The following is a 16,083-nucleotide window of genomic DNA, read 5'->3' on the forward strand; positions in this document are numbered from 1 at the left end:
CTCAGCCTCAGAGGAAGGCAATGGTAAACCCCCTCTGAATACCGCTTACCGTGAAAACTCTACTCACAGGGTCGCCATAAGTCGGGAGCGACTTGAAGGCAGCCCACTTGTACAGTAGGGTAGTTTGTACACACACTCACACAGCCCTCAGTATCCTCCATCTAGGCGTTATCAGAGTTCAACGACACACTCCAGCCAGGCAACAGCATCCCAGAAGGAGTGAAGCAGGTCTATGAGGGGCTTGGCCTGGGCAGAGGGGTGCAGTATTTGGTCCCCATGACTAAGGTTCCCCAGCCCTGCTCTAAGAGGTTCACTTCCCAGTCTAAAACGCACAGGCTCCCCTCTCCCCCATATGCCTACATTTTTTTAAGTGAGCAAGGTCTTTAAAACAAGCACAGAGAAATACAGCACTATGGCAGTAAAATGCTCTTAAATAAGGTTGCATTCAGATCACTTTTTAAAAAAAATAAAAATCCAGCACTGAAATCATTAATGTTGGAAAATATTTGTCGGAAGAAACCAGGTGACAGCTGGTATGATTAAATTCCTGCATTAAGCCAACATTAGTCCTTTCCCCTGTCAATAGCTAACAGGATGGAGAGAGAGAGAGAGAAATATGGAATGTTCTGACGGGCGAGCACTGAGAATGTTTCATAAAAGATCCATCAAAAGCAGAAACAAAATTCACTGCAAGGGAAGGCAGCTGGCCAGGGCGAATGGCGAAGAGCTGAGGATGCACAGTGGGCACTGTTGAAAGAGGCGCACCGCACAGCTGGGCCCCTCCCCCTGTCTTCGCAGCTGCCGATCAGTACCTGGTGGTAAGCCTGCAGGGCCTCACTTCACCATTCAGCTGACACACAAATTGCACCACTCAAGCACGTTCCAGACAGAGCTACAGTGGCCAGAGTGGTTTAATAGCCCTGGGGATTGTATCTCTGTGAGGGGAACAGGGCCTCTCCTAGCAACTCTCAGCACTAGGGTTGCCAGGTTCATGGCCTGAGACTGATCCTGTATCTTTAGGAGAAGAGAAAGTCAGCCAAGTGCAGGTGTTCTTGCAACCCTGTAATGAGAAAAACCACAAGGTGGAATTCTCCCTTCCTTCTGCACAACTTTTAAAGATACAGAAGACTTCTTGGTTGCCAGGCCCAGCCTCAAAGAGGTCTTCTGTATCTTTAAAAGTTGTTCAGGGGAAAGGGAGAATTCCACCTCATGGTTTTTCCCATTACAGAGTTGCAAGAACACCTGCACTTGGCTGACTTTCTCTTCTCCTAAAGGTACAGGATCAGTCTCAGGCCATGGAACTGGCAACCCTACTCAGCACCCTTCACTAACTACATTTCCCAGGATTCTTTGAGAGAAGCCATGACTGCCTAAAGTGAAATAACAGTCTGGTGTGGATGTGGCCAGGGAAAGCTTTGGTTTAAATTTGGGTGGGAGGCTACGTGTGCCTGCTGTGGAATAAAAAGGCGGGGGAAACCCTGAAAAAGAATGATAATGTTAACAATGTTTCCCTTTTGGAAAGGAAAGGGGCTTCCCCTCTGCCCAGTGCCTGCCTGTCTGCCCACCCACCCAATCTCCTCCCCTCTCCCTCCCCTCTCCCTCCCTCTCCCCTCCACCTTCCTTCCTACCCCTCCCATTCCTCCCCTTCTCTCCCCCTTCCCCCTCCCTGCCCCTATCCCAGATGGGTTTCACCTTTCCTAAGCATAATTGTACAGGAGTAAATTCCACTGAACTAAAAAAGCATGCAAATAATCAAACCTGCCCTCCCCACTTCCTCCCTCCTGTCCCCTCCCTCCCCCTTCCTTTGCGTTTTTACAAATTTGTAGGGCAGTCCAATATCTCAGAGAGGAAGTCAGGTCTCCTGCTCTCCTAGTGCATCCACTATAGCTGCCCAGTTTCCCTGCTTTTTAGTTTGATAGAAATATCTGTTGCCTATAGGTATGTTCTTAAACCACAAGGTTTTTTTGCCTATTAGTGAATATAATCATACAGTTGGAAGGGGCCTATAAGGCCATCAAGTCCAGCCCCCTGGTCAATGCAGGAATCCAATTTAAAGCATGTCCGACAGATGGCTGTCCAGCTGCCTCTAGAAGGCCTCCAGTCTTGGAGAGCCCACCACCTCCCTAGGTCATTTGTTCCACTGTCGTACCTCTCTAACAATTAGGTTAGGAACAACAATCCAAAGATCCTTCTTGCATGTAGTATTGCTGAGCCAAGTATCCCCCCTCTTATAACTGTGTACTTGGTTTCTTTTTCCTAGGTGTAGAACTTCGCACTTATCCCTGTTAAATTTCATCCTGTTGTCTTCAGCCCAATGCTCCAGCCTATCAAGATCTCTTCGAATTTTGTTTCTGTCTTCCAGTGTATTAGCTATCCCTTTTTGTGTCATTTGCAAATCTGATAAGCATTCCCTGCACCTCCTCATCCAACTCATTAATAAAAATGTTGAAGAGCACCGAGCTCAGGACCAAGCCCTGCAGTAACCCACCTCTCTCCAGTTTGGGAGGGAACCATTGATAAGCACTCCTTGAACACGGTATTTATTTATTTATTTTATTAATTAAATGTATTAGTCGCCCATCTGGCTGGTTGTCCAGCCACTCTGGGCAACGCACAACATAAAAACATACAATTCACTTTAGAGCCTTAAAATTCCAACAATAACACTAAAATCTAACCCACCTTGAGTTAAGAGTTGCCAACTTTTTTTTTTTTTTTTTTTTTACTAAGCCCTGCTCCTGTGTCTTTTAACAGCACACCTACAGGCCATAATGCTCAACTGCATGGAAGTTGCTCATTTCTGCATAGCTGATGTTAAATGCTTTAAAGAGAAATATTCAATAAATGGTCAACAGTTTGCAGCTTGCAATATGGGTCACTTTCCCAACCTTGGTGTAATCAAATCAATTGGATAATTATTGCCCATCATGCACTTTTAGAATATGTAAATTCTGCTCTTTTGCAGACCTCCCAATATGATGATTGCTAAGAGATGATGAGCAAGTAGGGAAATATCACATGGTATAGCCCTTCTGGGAGTTGCACTCTTCAGGCTGCATGAAGGGGACTACAGGTTTGAACTTCCCCTGCCACCAAAACATTCATGTGCAAAGTTAGCATGTCATGCAGTTTAGCCTTCTAGTATGGGATATTCCTCTACCTCCAGTATGAAGTGGTACAGTCCTGGGAGGCTCTTCCATGTGATATTTCTGATTATGTAGCTCAGCTCCTTCTGCTGTGAAAGGCTTGCAGTGGAAACAGCCTGGCCAAAGGCAACCACTTGCCCAAATCTTAAAACTTCTTCATTACCAAGGGCCATTGCCTCCATCCAGCCCACATTTAGCTAGTTTGCTAATCAGAATATCATGGAGCACTTTGTCAAAAGCTTTGCTGAAGTTGAGATATATTATGTCCACAGCATTCCTACAGTCTATGAGGGAGATTACCCAATCAAAAAATGAGCTGCTCCACAAAGTGGAGGGAGTAACACTTCCATTTTAATTCACAGATTTCTACAGCAATGTAATATACAGACCAAACCATTACAATTATAAAAATAAGTAAAGCTGTCCCAACCAGGACGGTATAGTTTCCGCAAAAGAGGTGGGACCCACTAAACAAAGTACAATGACTGTCAATGGTCAAGGTAAAGTGGTGCATCTTCAGCATACAGCAAAAGCTATACAATGATAATGCTAGACACACCTAGCATTTGGGGAGGGAGTTCCACTTCTGAAGGGCTACCACAAAATGGCCCTCTCCCAGGCTGCCATTCTTGACGCTTCTGAGGTTGGAGGAACTAGCAAGAACCCCCTCTGCTGATCTTAACACGCAAGAGGGTCTGTAGGAATTAAGGCGGTCTTTCAGATATGTGGGGCCTATGCCGCTTAGGGCCTCTAGCTAATACTTAAGGGAGAGAAAAAGAAAGAAATTAGAGTAATGAGCAGCTGCCACAGCAGAAACACTGGTGTCTGTTTCAGCCATTAACATTCGAAACACACGAAGATGATGAAGGACACGCTGGGGCTTTAAAATTATATGCCCTTAGTGGGTTCCCTCATCTTCTCTGGTGTTAGGGAATGAGCCACGCGTGCAACAAGGAGACAGTTCAGACTGTATGACATGCTCTTGTGAACACAGCGGGGCATCACCCCTCTGCCTGCACAGCTTTTGGATCGTGGCTAAAACATACACAATATACAGAATTTACAGGCACCTAACGTCTGCCTTTGACAAGCAAACTAGTGACAATGCAGAAAAAACACATAACCCCCAAAGTTCACAGAAGTCATTAATCTCAAATTGTCAAGAGGAAATAATTAAGCATTATATGCACGACATCAGCCTTTGCATTTCCTGGCTCTTAAATATTAAGCTGTCCAGACTTCATGGTCCATTAAGATAGCTTTTAAATTCTAGTTCCATGCAGTCTTGATAGTAATCAATAATAATGATAGCAACAATAATAATGCAGCTGTACACATATATAGAGTTCTGCATAATGAGGCAATATTTATTTGGAGATATTTAAGATGCAAACACCCTGCAAATCAATATATTCTAAGGAAGCGGCTCAAATGGTTACATTGATTCACCTGCTATTTTCCTGTAAACGTGCCGAAATACAAATGTTGCCTCCTGAGAGCAGAAAGAGCAAATTCCTTCCTCGTGTAACTGAAATAGTCTCTATGAAGAAGCAGGTTAACATACACTATAATCCAGAAAACATTAATTGAAAGTAGGCGCCATTTAAATCATAGGATTTACTTCCAAGTAAGGAATTTGGGATCAGTGTGCTAAGAAGTTGGATGGATAGTACTGGTTTAAAAAACCCTCTTGGGATACAATCTCAGCTACACTCGTGATCAATTAATTCAATCACTTTTTGACAGGAATCTCACCAGCTGATGGCCTTTCCATCATCTTAGACACTAAGGTGGTTATATAGTCTTGTGAAAGCCCTAACCATCTGGTGCTAATTAACTAGAGATGCCAGTAAAGACAAACAGGTTTCGGCTTTGAGAGTTGTAATACTCACTTCAAAGAAGAGCTGTGTATTACAAAACTCCTACATTCTTCTCTGGCTTGGATTAAAACCTAAGCCAGAGAAGGTTTTCCAATTTAACTACCCCATGCATACACTGAGGCACACTCGCAACCCCTTCCTTTTAAGGGGTTAATACTTAATGGATTGTATTCAACTGTCCAACTCAGAGTAGACCCATTAAAATTAATGCACGTAAATTAGTCAACTTCACTGGATTTCCTCTAAGTAGGACTAGTATTGAATACCATCTAATAAGGCTGGCCAAGGCAGCCATGATGACAGAGAAAAAGGGAAACCTACCCTCCTACATTTCCCAAGGAGCTAACAGGAGCCAATGTGGTGTAGTGGTTAGAGTGCTGTACCAGAACCTGGGAGACTAGGGTTCAAATCCCCCACTTAGCAATTAAGCTCACTGGGTGACCTTGGACTAGTCACAGTCTCTCAACCTAACCTACCTCACAGGGTTGTTGTGAGGATAAAATGGAGAGGGAGGAAAACCAAGTACGCCACCTTGAGCTCCTTCGAGGAAAGGTGGGATAAAAACAATGATAAATATAAATAAATGAAAAGGGTTTCCGTGGTGTGCCAGCACAAGGTGATGGCCAGGGGTGGGATGGAGATCTCTTTCTCTCGCTCGCTGTGGCTAGAGAGCTAGTGCCACTGCTGGGCCTGGCAAGTGCAGTTTAAGGGGGAGGGGGCTGGAGGCACACAGGGGGGAGGCCACATACAACTTGATTTCGCTTGTCAATGAGCCAAGTCATTTACCAATTTCTTCAAACCTGTCCAACATGACCTGGGGAGGTGGCAGGAATATCTTCCCCATCACTGACCTTAACACAGTGAAGAGGGAAAAGGCATTTTTGGTGCAGAGATGGAATCTTGCAATCTTAGAACTTGGGGGTAAATTCAAAAATCTGTTTCACGATGTGGATATCAAGGGGGGAAATGTGGCATCAAGTAAAAGCAACCATTTGTTTGCTCTGTTGGTTCCAAGCAGCGTTGAGAAGCTGCCAATGTCAATGAACAACCCAAGCATTTGAAATAGCTATAAGGGGCAGGAAAAAGTGGTGGGTGAGTGGAGGGCAAGAGAGAAATAATCTTCCTCTGAAGAGCCTTTCATGTGGCCTGAATTCTTCCTGCACGGGGATCTATTTCCATTGGAAACATGGGGGGAAAGACAGGAAGGGAGATTTACTTCTAATTAATGAACCTGTGTTTCTGAGATAATATCTGAACAACTCAAGAGTAATCTTGACCATGTGTCTCTTGACCATCTGGGATAGTTACAAATCTATAACATGGGAACGATCATTAAACATAATGTAGCTCTATGCAAACATCTACAAGAATTTAACGATTAAGAGGTTAGTAGATTAGAAAGATCTTCATAAAAAGACCTTGACCAACAGAATTTTCAGCAAACTTCAAAAAGTAAGTAAATAGCTGGATTGAAAAAGGATGTGTGAGGCTGAAAAGTCATTCTGATTTTTTTTTAAAAAAAATTCTTTGACAAAGGAAGCAAGATGGACTGCCTACTGGTGAACAGGATGAAAGAGAAAACATAAAAGGCTTATTTGGACCTATAAGAAAGCAGGCTAGTCTTACCACCACCAACTCAAAATATGGTGTAAGAGCTTGTACAATTTTACAATATTTTATATACCTCCAGACTTCAAGAGAGTGGTGGGCAGACTTCAAGTTTGTTGGAGCTATTATGAGTTTTTTTTAATAGAGACCAAGAACTACCAACCAGAGCAAGGAGCAAAAAACACACAGTTGGAGTTGAAGGACAGGATGCCGTTGTTCATTCCTAGTTAACCCAAACTATCTTCATTTCAATAGCTTAATTCGGGCCGGGGGACTACCTTTTTGTTGTTGCCAATCTTTAAACAACTCTTACCAACATGCTGCAAATGACCCCAAGATCTACCAGTAGTACCAGATATACCTTCTGCCCGTATCAGCTCCAAGGGCTCCTGTATGGGGATTGTGAAAGGATATTAGGATCTGGTGATAAATTTATACCAGTTTCCTGTAACAAAGGAAAGGTGAGGGGCGGGAAAGATCTAAAAGTAGGATTTTTTTTAAACAGTCATGATGATCTTGCAGTACAGTTTTATAAAACCTCTACAGAAGAATTAGAATGACTTAGACAATTAATACAAATGTGTGGATTTTGCTAAAATGTGGGCAGGTTTGGCGGAGGTAAAGTGTTTGTCCCCTTCTTGTCTTTGGAACCACTCGCCATAGCCATCAGAGTGGATCCCAATTTAAATGGAACTCAGGTTGGGTCTCACATTATTTAATATTATCAATGTATGCAGATATTGTTCCATTTATTACTCAACCCAAAAAGTCTCTTCAACCAGGATAATAAATATGTTGCAGGAATCCAGTTTACTATCAGGTTACAAAAGAAGAACAATGGAATTGCTAGGCTTTAACATGTCTAGTCAAGGAAATCATGATGTAGCTAAAATATGCAAGCAGACAACCAGCAATTATGTCTCAAAGTGCATTTCCCGCTCCAGATTATTAGGGAAGGGTGTCGCTCGGTGGTACAGCATCCACTTTGCATGCAGAAGGCTGCAGGTTTTGTCCCTGCCATCTCCAGGTGGAGCTGGGCTGGGAGAGATCCTTCCCTAAAATCCTGGAGAGCTGCTGCCGCTCAGTGTATATAGTACTGAGCCAGATGTGTCAATGGGCCAACTTGGTATATGGCAGCTTCCTATGAAGATTAAAAGAACTTTGGAAATGGATCTTACTTGGTCAGGCCACGCCACCTCAAATAAAGCGGAATATTTTACCTAATTTCCTATGCTTATTGTTTTCATCCTGTACTGTTTAATATTGAGAAAATGGTAAAAAAATATTTCTGGGTTTCGTTTGGGAAAGAATTCTTCTAGAATACTGACAATAGCGAAGTCTCAATCAACCAAGAAATGTGGGATGAACTTTCAAAACACAAGTAAATATTACAAGGCTTGCACACTATGCAATCTATAAATGTATAAAAACTAGTGAATATGGGTAGCATTCAACGTGGCACTAAGGCGACCGCCCTGCCAGTGGAAGGATTTCTCCTTGCACAATGGAATGTTCTCCCCCCCCTGCCACAAATCTAAAGGTTCTCTGAACCCTCCAAATTGGGGACAGCACATGGCATGCATGGGGTGGAGGGGGGAAGTCCTGTTGCACTAGTGGTAATCTTTGCGCTACTGCTATTGTTTAGTTGAATACTGGCCTATAACAGGAATACTGTAGATATGTATCTCTTCCCAGAAGATTTGCAATAGTTTCATATGAAAGACATATTGGAGAAATTAAGCAGCATTCATGTTTTAAAGCCTCTTATACTATCTGGGACAAATCTGGGTCTCTCCCCCTTCATGCTTCTCTATCTTAATAAACAAATCCAAACAAAGGATGTACTAGGTGAAATGTAAACTTGGATTAAAAACAAAACACCCTAGAACGGTATTAAAAAATTGGGGTGTGTGTGTCAAGATCTACAAGCAAATAAAAGATTATTATTATCCTGGTCTCCTAACAGCAAACCAGATCCTTACGGGAAGTTCACAAGCAGGACCCGAGTGCAAGAGCACTCTTCCCACTTGTAGTTCCTAGCATTCAAAAGCATACTGCCTTTGACAGCGGAGGTAGACTATAGCCATCAGAGTGACCTGAAGATCGCTGATGAAAAGAATGTGGTGTTGTTTTTTAACTTTCACTGTTTCAGAATTTTAACTGTTTTTAGAATGCTTTTGTTTTTTCTGTTGTTCAGTTGTTTTTGTTGAGATGTTTGCCACCCTGGACTCCTTTGGGAGAAAGGGTGGGACACAAATTCAATCATCAATCAATCATAGCAGCAGCCCTGGATAACCTTACCATCCATGAGTCTGTCTAAGCCTGTTTTAAAGCCATCCAAGTTGGTGGCCATCATTATTTCTTGTAGGATCAAATTCCATAGTATAGCGCTGTGCTGTGAGAAAGAGCTTGCTGGACTAGATAAGCCGCATGTGGGAGGTTTTTTCTCCACCCAATCATTACAATGGGGGGCACATTTACTTGCTCTGCCCCTATGCTGTTCACATGTTGGAGGCATGCCTAGAGGAGGGAAGCATGCCAAATGTGTGTAGGGTCTCCCCATGTGTTGGAACCCTGTGTGTGAAGAAAAGAACGCCCAGATAAAATTATGTATGCAAGACTCATTTAGGCACTGGCTTTGGAGCTACAAAGACTACCACGTCTGAGTCCCATTGACCACAACAGGCAAGCATTGTTGATTCAAGCCAACAACTGAGAGAACTGAGGCCATGGAAAAAAACCACAAAGACACACCCACCCACTCTCTCCCCAACTGATTTGGATGCACTAGGAACAAAGAATATTAGCGAGCCTAGAGGCACAGTGGTAGAGTCAGCAGGCCCTAGCCCCTGAAAAGAAGTCACTGAGTTTGCATTCTGCTGGAAGGGTCAAAAGACAGGCAGAAAGAGAGTTCAACCCAAGGCCAGTGCCCTCAGGGTCCACAACTGTGCTGCAAATACATCCATTGTTCCTGGGGCCGGCAAATATAACAATGATGTTGTAGAGCACAGAACCCTTGCTTACAAACATCTATCACTTTGGGCTTTGTGCTCCTGCAACTTGTGATGAGATAGCAACCCACGCCACAGTGGCATGCTTCAAGAAGGCACCCTCAGCTGGCTGCCACAATGGAACATGCAAACGATCGTAAGTGAATCATCACTGCCTGCAGCTCTGGAACGCGGAGAAGCTCTGGAAATGGCTGAAACATCTTATTCTTCTCAAAATATCAGAAATGCGTAAATTGACTCATTAATTTTATCACATGGCTTCATGTAGCTAATGCATCTTTTATTTCTGGTAGAAACAGTTCTGGATCAAGGCTTCAGAGGGAGTTTCATTTGCCCTCACTGATGTTATTACAGAGACAAATCTGATTGGTTCTGGCTTCATGACATAATGACATTCATATCACAATCCCTCTATTTGCTGGGAGTATGAAGTGAATGAGAAAAAAAGGATCCATTCCAAAGCACCAGCGGATCACGTAAATGACGGCTGCATTCACATGGCTTAGTGCCAATGCATTGCTCCCGAGAAAGAATCCGCAGCCGTTCTATTCCTTCCTGGGCTTTTTAGATCAACGTGATGTAGCAGCTAAGCCACAGTTTGGCTTAGCATGCCATCTGACATGCTGACCAGGTCATGGTTAACCTCTCCTTCTCAACCACAATCTGTAGCCAAGGTCTGCCCCATGTTTACAGGTAGCGGGGAAGGAGAAAAGACCTTAACCACAATCCCAGGTTTGGACAACATGCTTAGCTGCCTTCCTGTACCAACCTAAGAAGCCTGGGGATGAGAAAAGGGGGTGCCAGCTCCTTGCTGAGAGCCACCATGCTCACAAGGCAAGCCACTGGTTTACAATGATGTGCAAGTCAGGCCAATTTTCACATACAGCAGGTGGAGGGAACCTTTGGCCCTTTTTATTGTATTTATATACCGCCCCATAGCCGAGGGTCTCTGGGCGGTTTACAGTAACTAAAAACATTACAAACAAATATACAAATTTAAAACACATCTTCTAAAAACAATTCAAAACACAATTTAAAAAATTTAAAACAATTTAAAAACACATGCTAAACACATGGCCCTGCAGGTGTTGGTGAACTACAACTCCCATCATCCCTGCCCGTTGGCCAAGCTTGCTGGGGCTGATGGGAGGTGTAGTTCAGCAACATGTGCAGGGCCAAAGGTTCCCCAAAGCTGACATACTGCAACAACAAAAAAGCACAAAAAGTGGAAGTTGTGGCATTTCCCCCCCCCAAATCTCAGAGGCATCCAGTTCTGCTAGATGCCTATAAGTCAACAGCGCTAAGTAAAATAGCTTAAAATGTATGTTATTGTTTCACCTGTCACTCATTTAGAAATATGAGCTGAGTCTAGCTGCGAGTGAGTGTGCGCGTTTGGAAAATCCAACAGTGGAAGTAAAACAAAAATAAATCCAGCCAACTCAGTGCCCTATTCCATTCAGAGCCATTACCCAGTGAGGTTTCACACTCAAGTTCTGAATTAAATGTCAAATATAATTTGCTGCCGGAAACACCGAGCAAGTCTATACCTCTGGAGGGATTTCTGACAGACCAGATCTGTGTGGTGCACTGAACTTCTGCTGAAAGGTAAGGTCTGGTAAGGAGTTCTCTGCAGAAGCTCTGCCAGCTTGGGAGACCACCTGCCCAGCCTCTTCTGTGACTTTGGAAGCCTACACACTATTAAACTTTGGAGTCCACACCTCTGCTTACAAAGAGAATGTGCTGATACAAAACAAGCCTCCACTCTGAATAATGAAGTCTTGTAGGAGATATAGTAAATGGTTTTCTTTAGGGGCTTGGGGTGTTAATGGTTACTTCTTTGTTTTTAAAGATTGTTTTATGGTGTTTATAACGTTGAAAAGTTGTTTTTGCTTATTATATTTGTTATGTCACTGTTTATTTTTTGTTATTAGGAAATTGTTTCTGCAATTGTTTTTGAGATGTATTTCTGTTCACATTGCTGTAAGCCGCCTTGAGCACAATTTTATGTGGAAAGGAGGCATACAAATAAAATGATGAAATGATGAAATGAAAGGAGAGTGGATGCAACGGACCTCTCTTGTTGAAAAATGAGGGCACCTGGAGCAGAAACGTGGGGCTGCAACGATTTCCTTGTTAAATCAAGGCACAAACACAGGCACGGGCCACTGTTCGACTCTCTCCCTCCTCATGACAACAGAATACGCAACTGACTTTGGGGATCATATTGTGGAATTCTCATATCCTCTGACTCTTGCGACACGGACACAGCATTCAGGAAAATGGCAGTCTATCGCAGAGAATCATACAAGTTGGATCGCAAAGTTCATCTAGTCCAACCCCCTACTACTACAGCATCCCTGATAAGCAGCCATCCAGTCTGCTTGAAAACCTCTAATGAAGATGAAGTCTGGTTCATGAAGCAGTGTATTCCACTGCTGAACATCTCATACTATCAGAAAATTCTTCCTAGGGATTAGCCTTTTTCTTGTAATTTGAACCTAGTGAATGAGTCTTGCTCCCTGGAGAAATAGAAAACAAATCTACAGCATTGCCCACAGCCCTTTAAATCATATAATATTGCCTCAATCATCTCTTCTCCAGGCTAAAACATACCCGACTCCTTCAACCATTCCTCATTCGGACTTGATCTTCAGACCCCTTCTCCATCATTGTTGACTCTCTCTGGGCACATTCCAGTTTGTCAATACGCTTTTTAAACTGTGGAGCCCAGAAATGGACACAGTACTCCAGGTGAAGTCTGACCAAGGCAGAAGATATTGATACCATTACCTCTCTTGATCTGGGCACTATACTTCTGTTGATGCAACTCGGAATTGCATTAGCAATTTTTGCTGCTGCATCACACTACTTACTCAAGGTTAGCTTATGATCTACCATCTTGCCCTGAGGGGAGCGAGAAGAAGCAATAACAGCTTCTTCTCAAACAGATGAGCTGTCTTTTCCATTTTTGTAACTTTTTTTAAAAATGTATTGTTGTAATAATCTTATGTATACCACTTTGTGAGGTCCACCTCACAAGCAAGTACTATATAAATGCCTTTACAGCTGTAATGCCAGGGCTGACCCATCCTGTATATCAGGGGGTTGGAACCTCTGGCCTGAGGGCCTAATTAGCCCCAGCAGATGTTCCAATCTGGCCTGTGAGGCTGCCTTCCCCAAACCACACTTCACCTCGACTCAGTCTACGACTTGGAAAGCCTTTAAACCCAGGGAGATGCTCCAACCAGAAGCTTTAATGACTTGCCACATGAGAGAGTTGCGCACAGAGCCATGGGTTCCCACTTCCAGCCCTGGAAGCTCTAGCTGGTGACTGACCAATATGAATGTGCAGCCCACCAGCCTGCTTTTTGCTGACTGCCGAGGGGGGTTGCTAAGCTTCTCGAGGGCGGAAATCCATGGCGGAAACGCTGCATTAATTGCACAAACAGAAAAACTGACACAGAAGCTGAAGTGCGTAAATGGCCAAAATGTAAAAATACATTTACTGCAGAATGGTGGAGTTTCATCACATGCCAATGAAGGAGATCATAAAATTAAGGTCTCCAAAGCCTTTCAAACTGTATGGATTTCGTCAGAATGACCAAATAAAAATATCAGGTTATGAATTTGTATGTTCAGGAGCAGAAAACCTGTTCCTTATACAGATATACCCCTCCAATTCTCATTTATGTATATTTTGCATATTTGGGGTTGTTGCTAACTCTGTCCTTTTTCTCTTATTTTCTGTCATGTTTCATGTATGCTCTCTGTATGAAAATTTTAAAAAAATTTAAAAGGAAAATGCTGCATTCTGATCAATAGGTCAGAACTGGTGGAGGCCAGTGTTAAATGAACATTAAATGAATATTGAACAAACATGCTGCCAGCCCTGCCAGATTTTTTGAAATGCAACATTGTCCCAAAAAGAAAGAAGAGAGGTGCCCCCTAAATTTGGAAGTGAAGACATATCTAGCACCAGCACCAGGGGTGAGCCGACACTCCCCCTTGCGAGAGCTCATGAATATTCTGCAAGGGAGTGGAGTTGCATACAGACTGCAGCACAGTTAGTAACTTCATATCAAGGTTCTGCCAAATTAGGAAAGCCTTCCGTTAACGCCATATCTCTGTGGGCGTTCGCAGCAGTGATGGAAAGGAGTATATTTAGACAGTATTTTGACACTGTTACTTAAAGCAAGGTTAGCGCTGTGGAACAATCACTCACTACAGCTCAGCTAGGAGCCCCAAGAAAGAGGCTTCAGGGATCTTCTGCTTCAAATACTCAGCCACCGGGAGTGGGGGGAGGAGGTCTGTACTAATGGGTTTCAAGCATAGGGGGTTGAACAGCAGATGCAGCTCAATGCTTTTTGGCATATTTGGCTTTGCACCATTGGCTTCGGGAAATGTCACCTTGCAGGGAGCAGGCTCTGCTCTGTCAGGGAAGCTGGGAGAGGGACGCTGGGAAAAGGCAATTAGCTAGCCATCCCGAATGAAGGTTTTCTTACAAAGGCAATGGGGAGGCCAGATACTCTCCAGCTACGGCTGCTTGCAAGAGAGGAAAAGAGGAAGCCAGCGCAGGTTGGGGTCCGCTGATAAGCAGCAGAGGAAGGGCAAGGCTGATAAGAAATCCCCAGCAGTTCTGCCCTGAAGAGAAGGGCGAGAGCAACAGAGGATGCTTGTTAACTTCCCTTCCTTTGTCTGAGGTACAGCAAAACCCCTGGTGGGAACAGGAGAGCAAGACAATAGCTGCCAGTTCCCCACCAGCCTCTGAGCCATCCACCCTTCAGCCAAAATTATTATTATTATTATTATTACTATTACTATTATTAAACACTTACACATTTCCTAACATTTTTAAACTCTGTACATATATTTAAATTAAGACAGGCCCTGCCCATCGTCAAAGGCAGTATGCCAGAAACTGAAGGAGGAGAGAGCGGCATTTGGGGTTGTAGGCAACTAAATCCTACTCAGGGTAGACCCATGGAAACGAACAAACCTAAGTCAGCCGAGTCTATTAACTTCACAGGGTCTTCTCCGAGTAGGACTAGCACTGAATACCATCCCTGGTTGGTCACTGTGAGAATAGGACGCTGAGCCAGGTGGGCCTTTGGCCTGAGCCAGCTGTAGGGCTCTTCCTACGTTCATAAGCTCACAGAATTAAAGGAAAAAAGAATGGGGAGGGAAGAAGAGAGAGTGCAAGCAGCTGCTCCTTAACTGGCAGTTGATTCCCCACCCCCACCCTCCACCATTGCCATGATGCTCTTCCTGGGAGATAAATGGGGCACTGACCTCCCTCTCTTCAGTTCTGCAGTCCAAGAACAACTGGAGCATGGCAGCAATGGGGAAAATCAAGCTCCTTGCAGCTGCCCCATCCTTGGGCAATGGGTAGGGCCAGACTGGTCTCCCCATTTCTGTGAAGCTCTTTCTGGGAGGGGGGTTGGCGCCTCCCAGGGACCCTGGGTCAACTCCCTTCAACTCTGAATGCATTCCTACAGAGTCCACTCCATAATTACCAGCCTTAATCATGACAATCTCTAAGGTTCGACCCACAAGCACCATTAGGGGGTAAGAGCGGGCATGTCAACTCTGAAAGTTCATTCTCCCTACGCATGACATTTCCCTACAATCTGGCCCATGGTGAGAAACAGCTGAAACGGAAACATTTTTGTCCTTTGTCACACCCATTAATTATTTTGTTTAGTGCCACTACTAGAAATTGAGAGGGCGGGCAAAAAAGGATGTGTAAAGAAATGATCACGGTGGATGCTCCCAGGGACAAAACCTCCAACAGGTTGTTTGGACACAGATTCTGCAACCAGGGATAAATATGAAGTGTTCACCTTATGTCCGGAGGCCCCAATTTAACAATTCTGCTTCACTGAATGACCCTGGCTTCTAATATTATGAAAGGAAGAAAAACTTGTCTCTTTATTTTCCCCACAACATGCATAATTTTCTACACCTCTAGGGTGCACCCCGTTATTCACCTTTTTCTTAAACCAAGAAGTCCGTAATATGGTTTCTTAAACCAAGACTTACAAGATCTGAGCAGGGTGGTTGAAGACAGATGCTGTTGGAGGTCGCTGATTCATAGGGTTGCCATAAGTCGTAGTCGACTTGGAAGCACATAACAAACCAAGAAGTCCCTGATAATAAGCCTTCCTTATACAGGAGTTGAGAGCCACTGTGGTGTAGTGGTTAAGGGGTTGGACTACACCCTGGGAGACCAGGGTTCAAATCCCCACACAGCCATGAAGCTCACTGGGTGACCCTGGGCCAGTCACTGCCTCTCAGCCTCAGAGGGAGGCAATTGTAAACCACCTCTGAATACTGCTTACCATGAAAACCCTGTTCATAGCGTCACCATAAGTCAGAATCGACTTGAAGGCAGCCCATTTCCATTTTTTCATCCCCTTGATCATTCTGGTTGCCCTTTTC

General features: G+C 43.9%; 1 protein-coding gene across 6 annotated transcripts in view; it reads right to left on the bottom strand.

The window, feature by feature from the left end:
• The window catches only part of EXTL3 (exostosin like glycosyltransferase 3), a 230,152-nt gene that overhangs the window by 14,072 nt on the left and 199,997 nt on the right, over window positions 1-16,083 (bottom strand). The gene's annotated exons all lie outside the window — the stretch shown is intronic.

This window comes from Rhineura floridana, chromosome 4 (genome assembly GCF_030035675.1).
Source record: "Rhineura floridana isolate rRhiFlo1 chromosome 4, rRhiFlo1.hap2, whole genome shotgun sequence".
Classification (NCBI taxonomy): domain Eukaryota; kingdom Metazoa; phylum Chordata; class Lepidosauria; order Squamata; family Rhineuridae; genus Rhineura; species Rhineura floridana.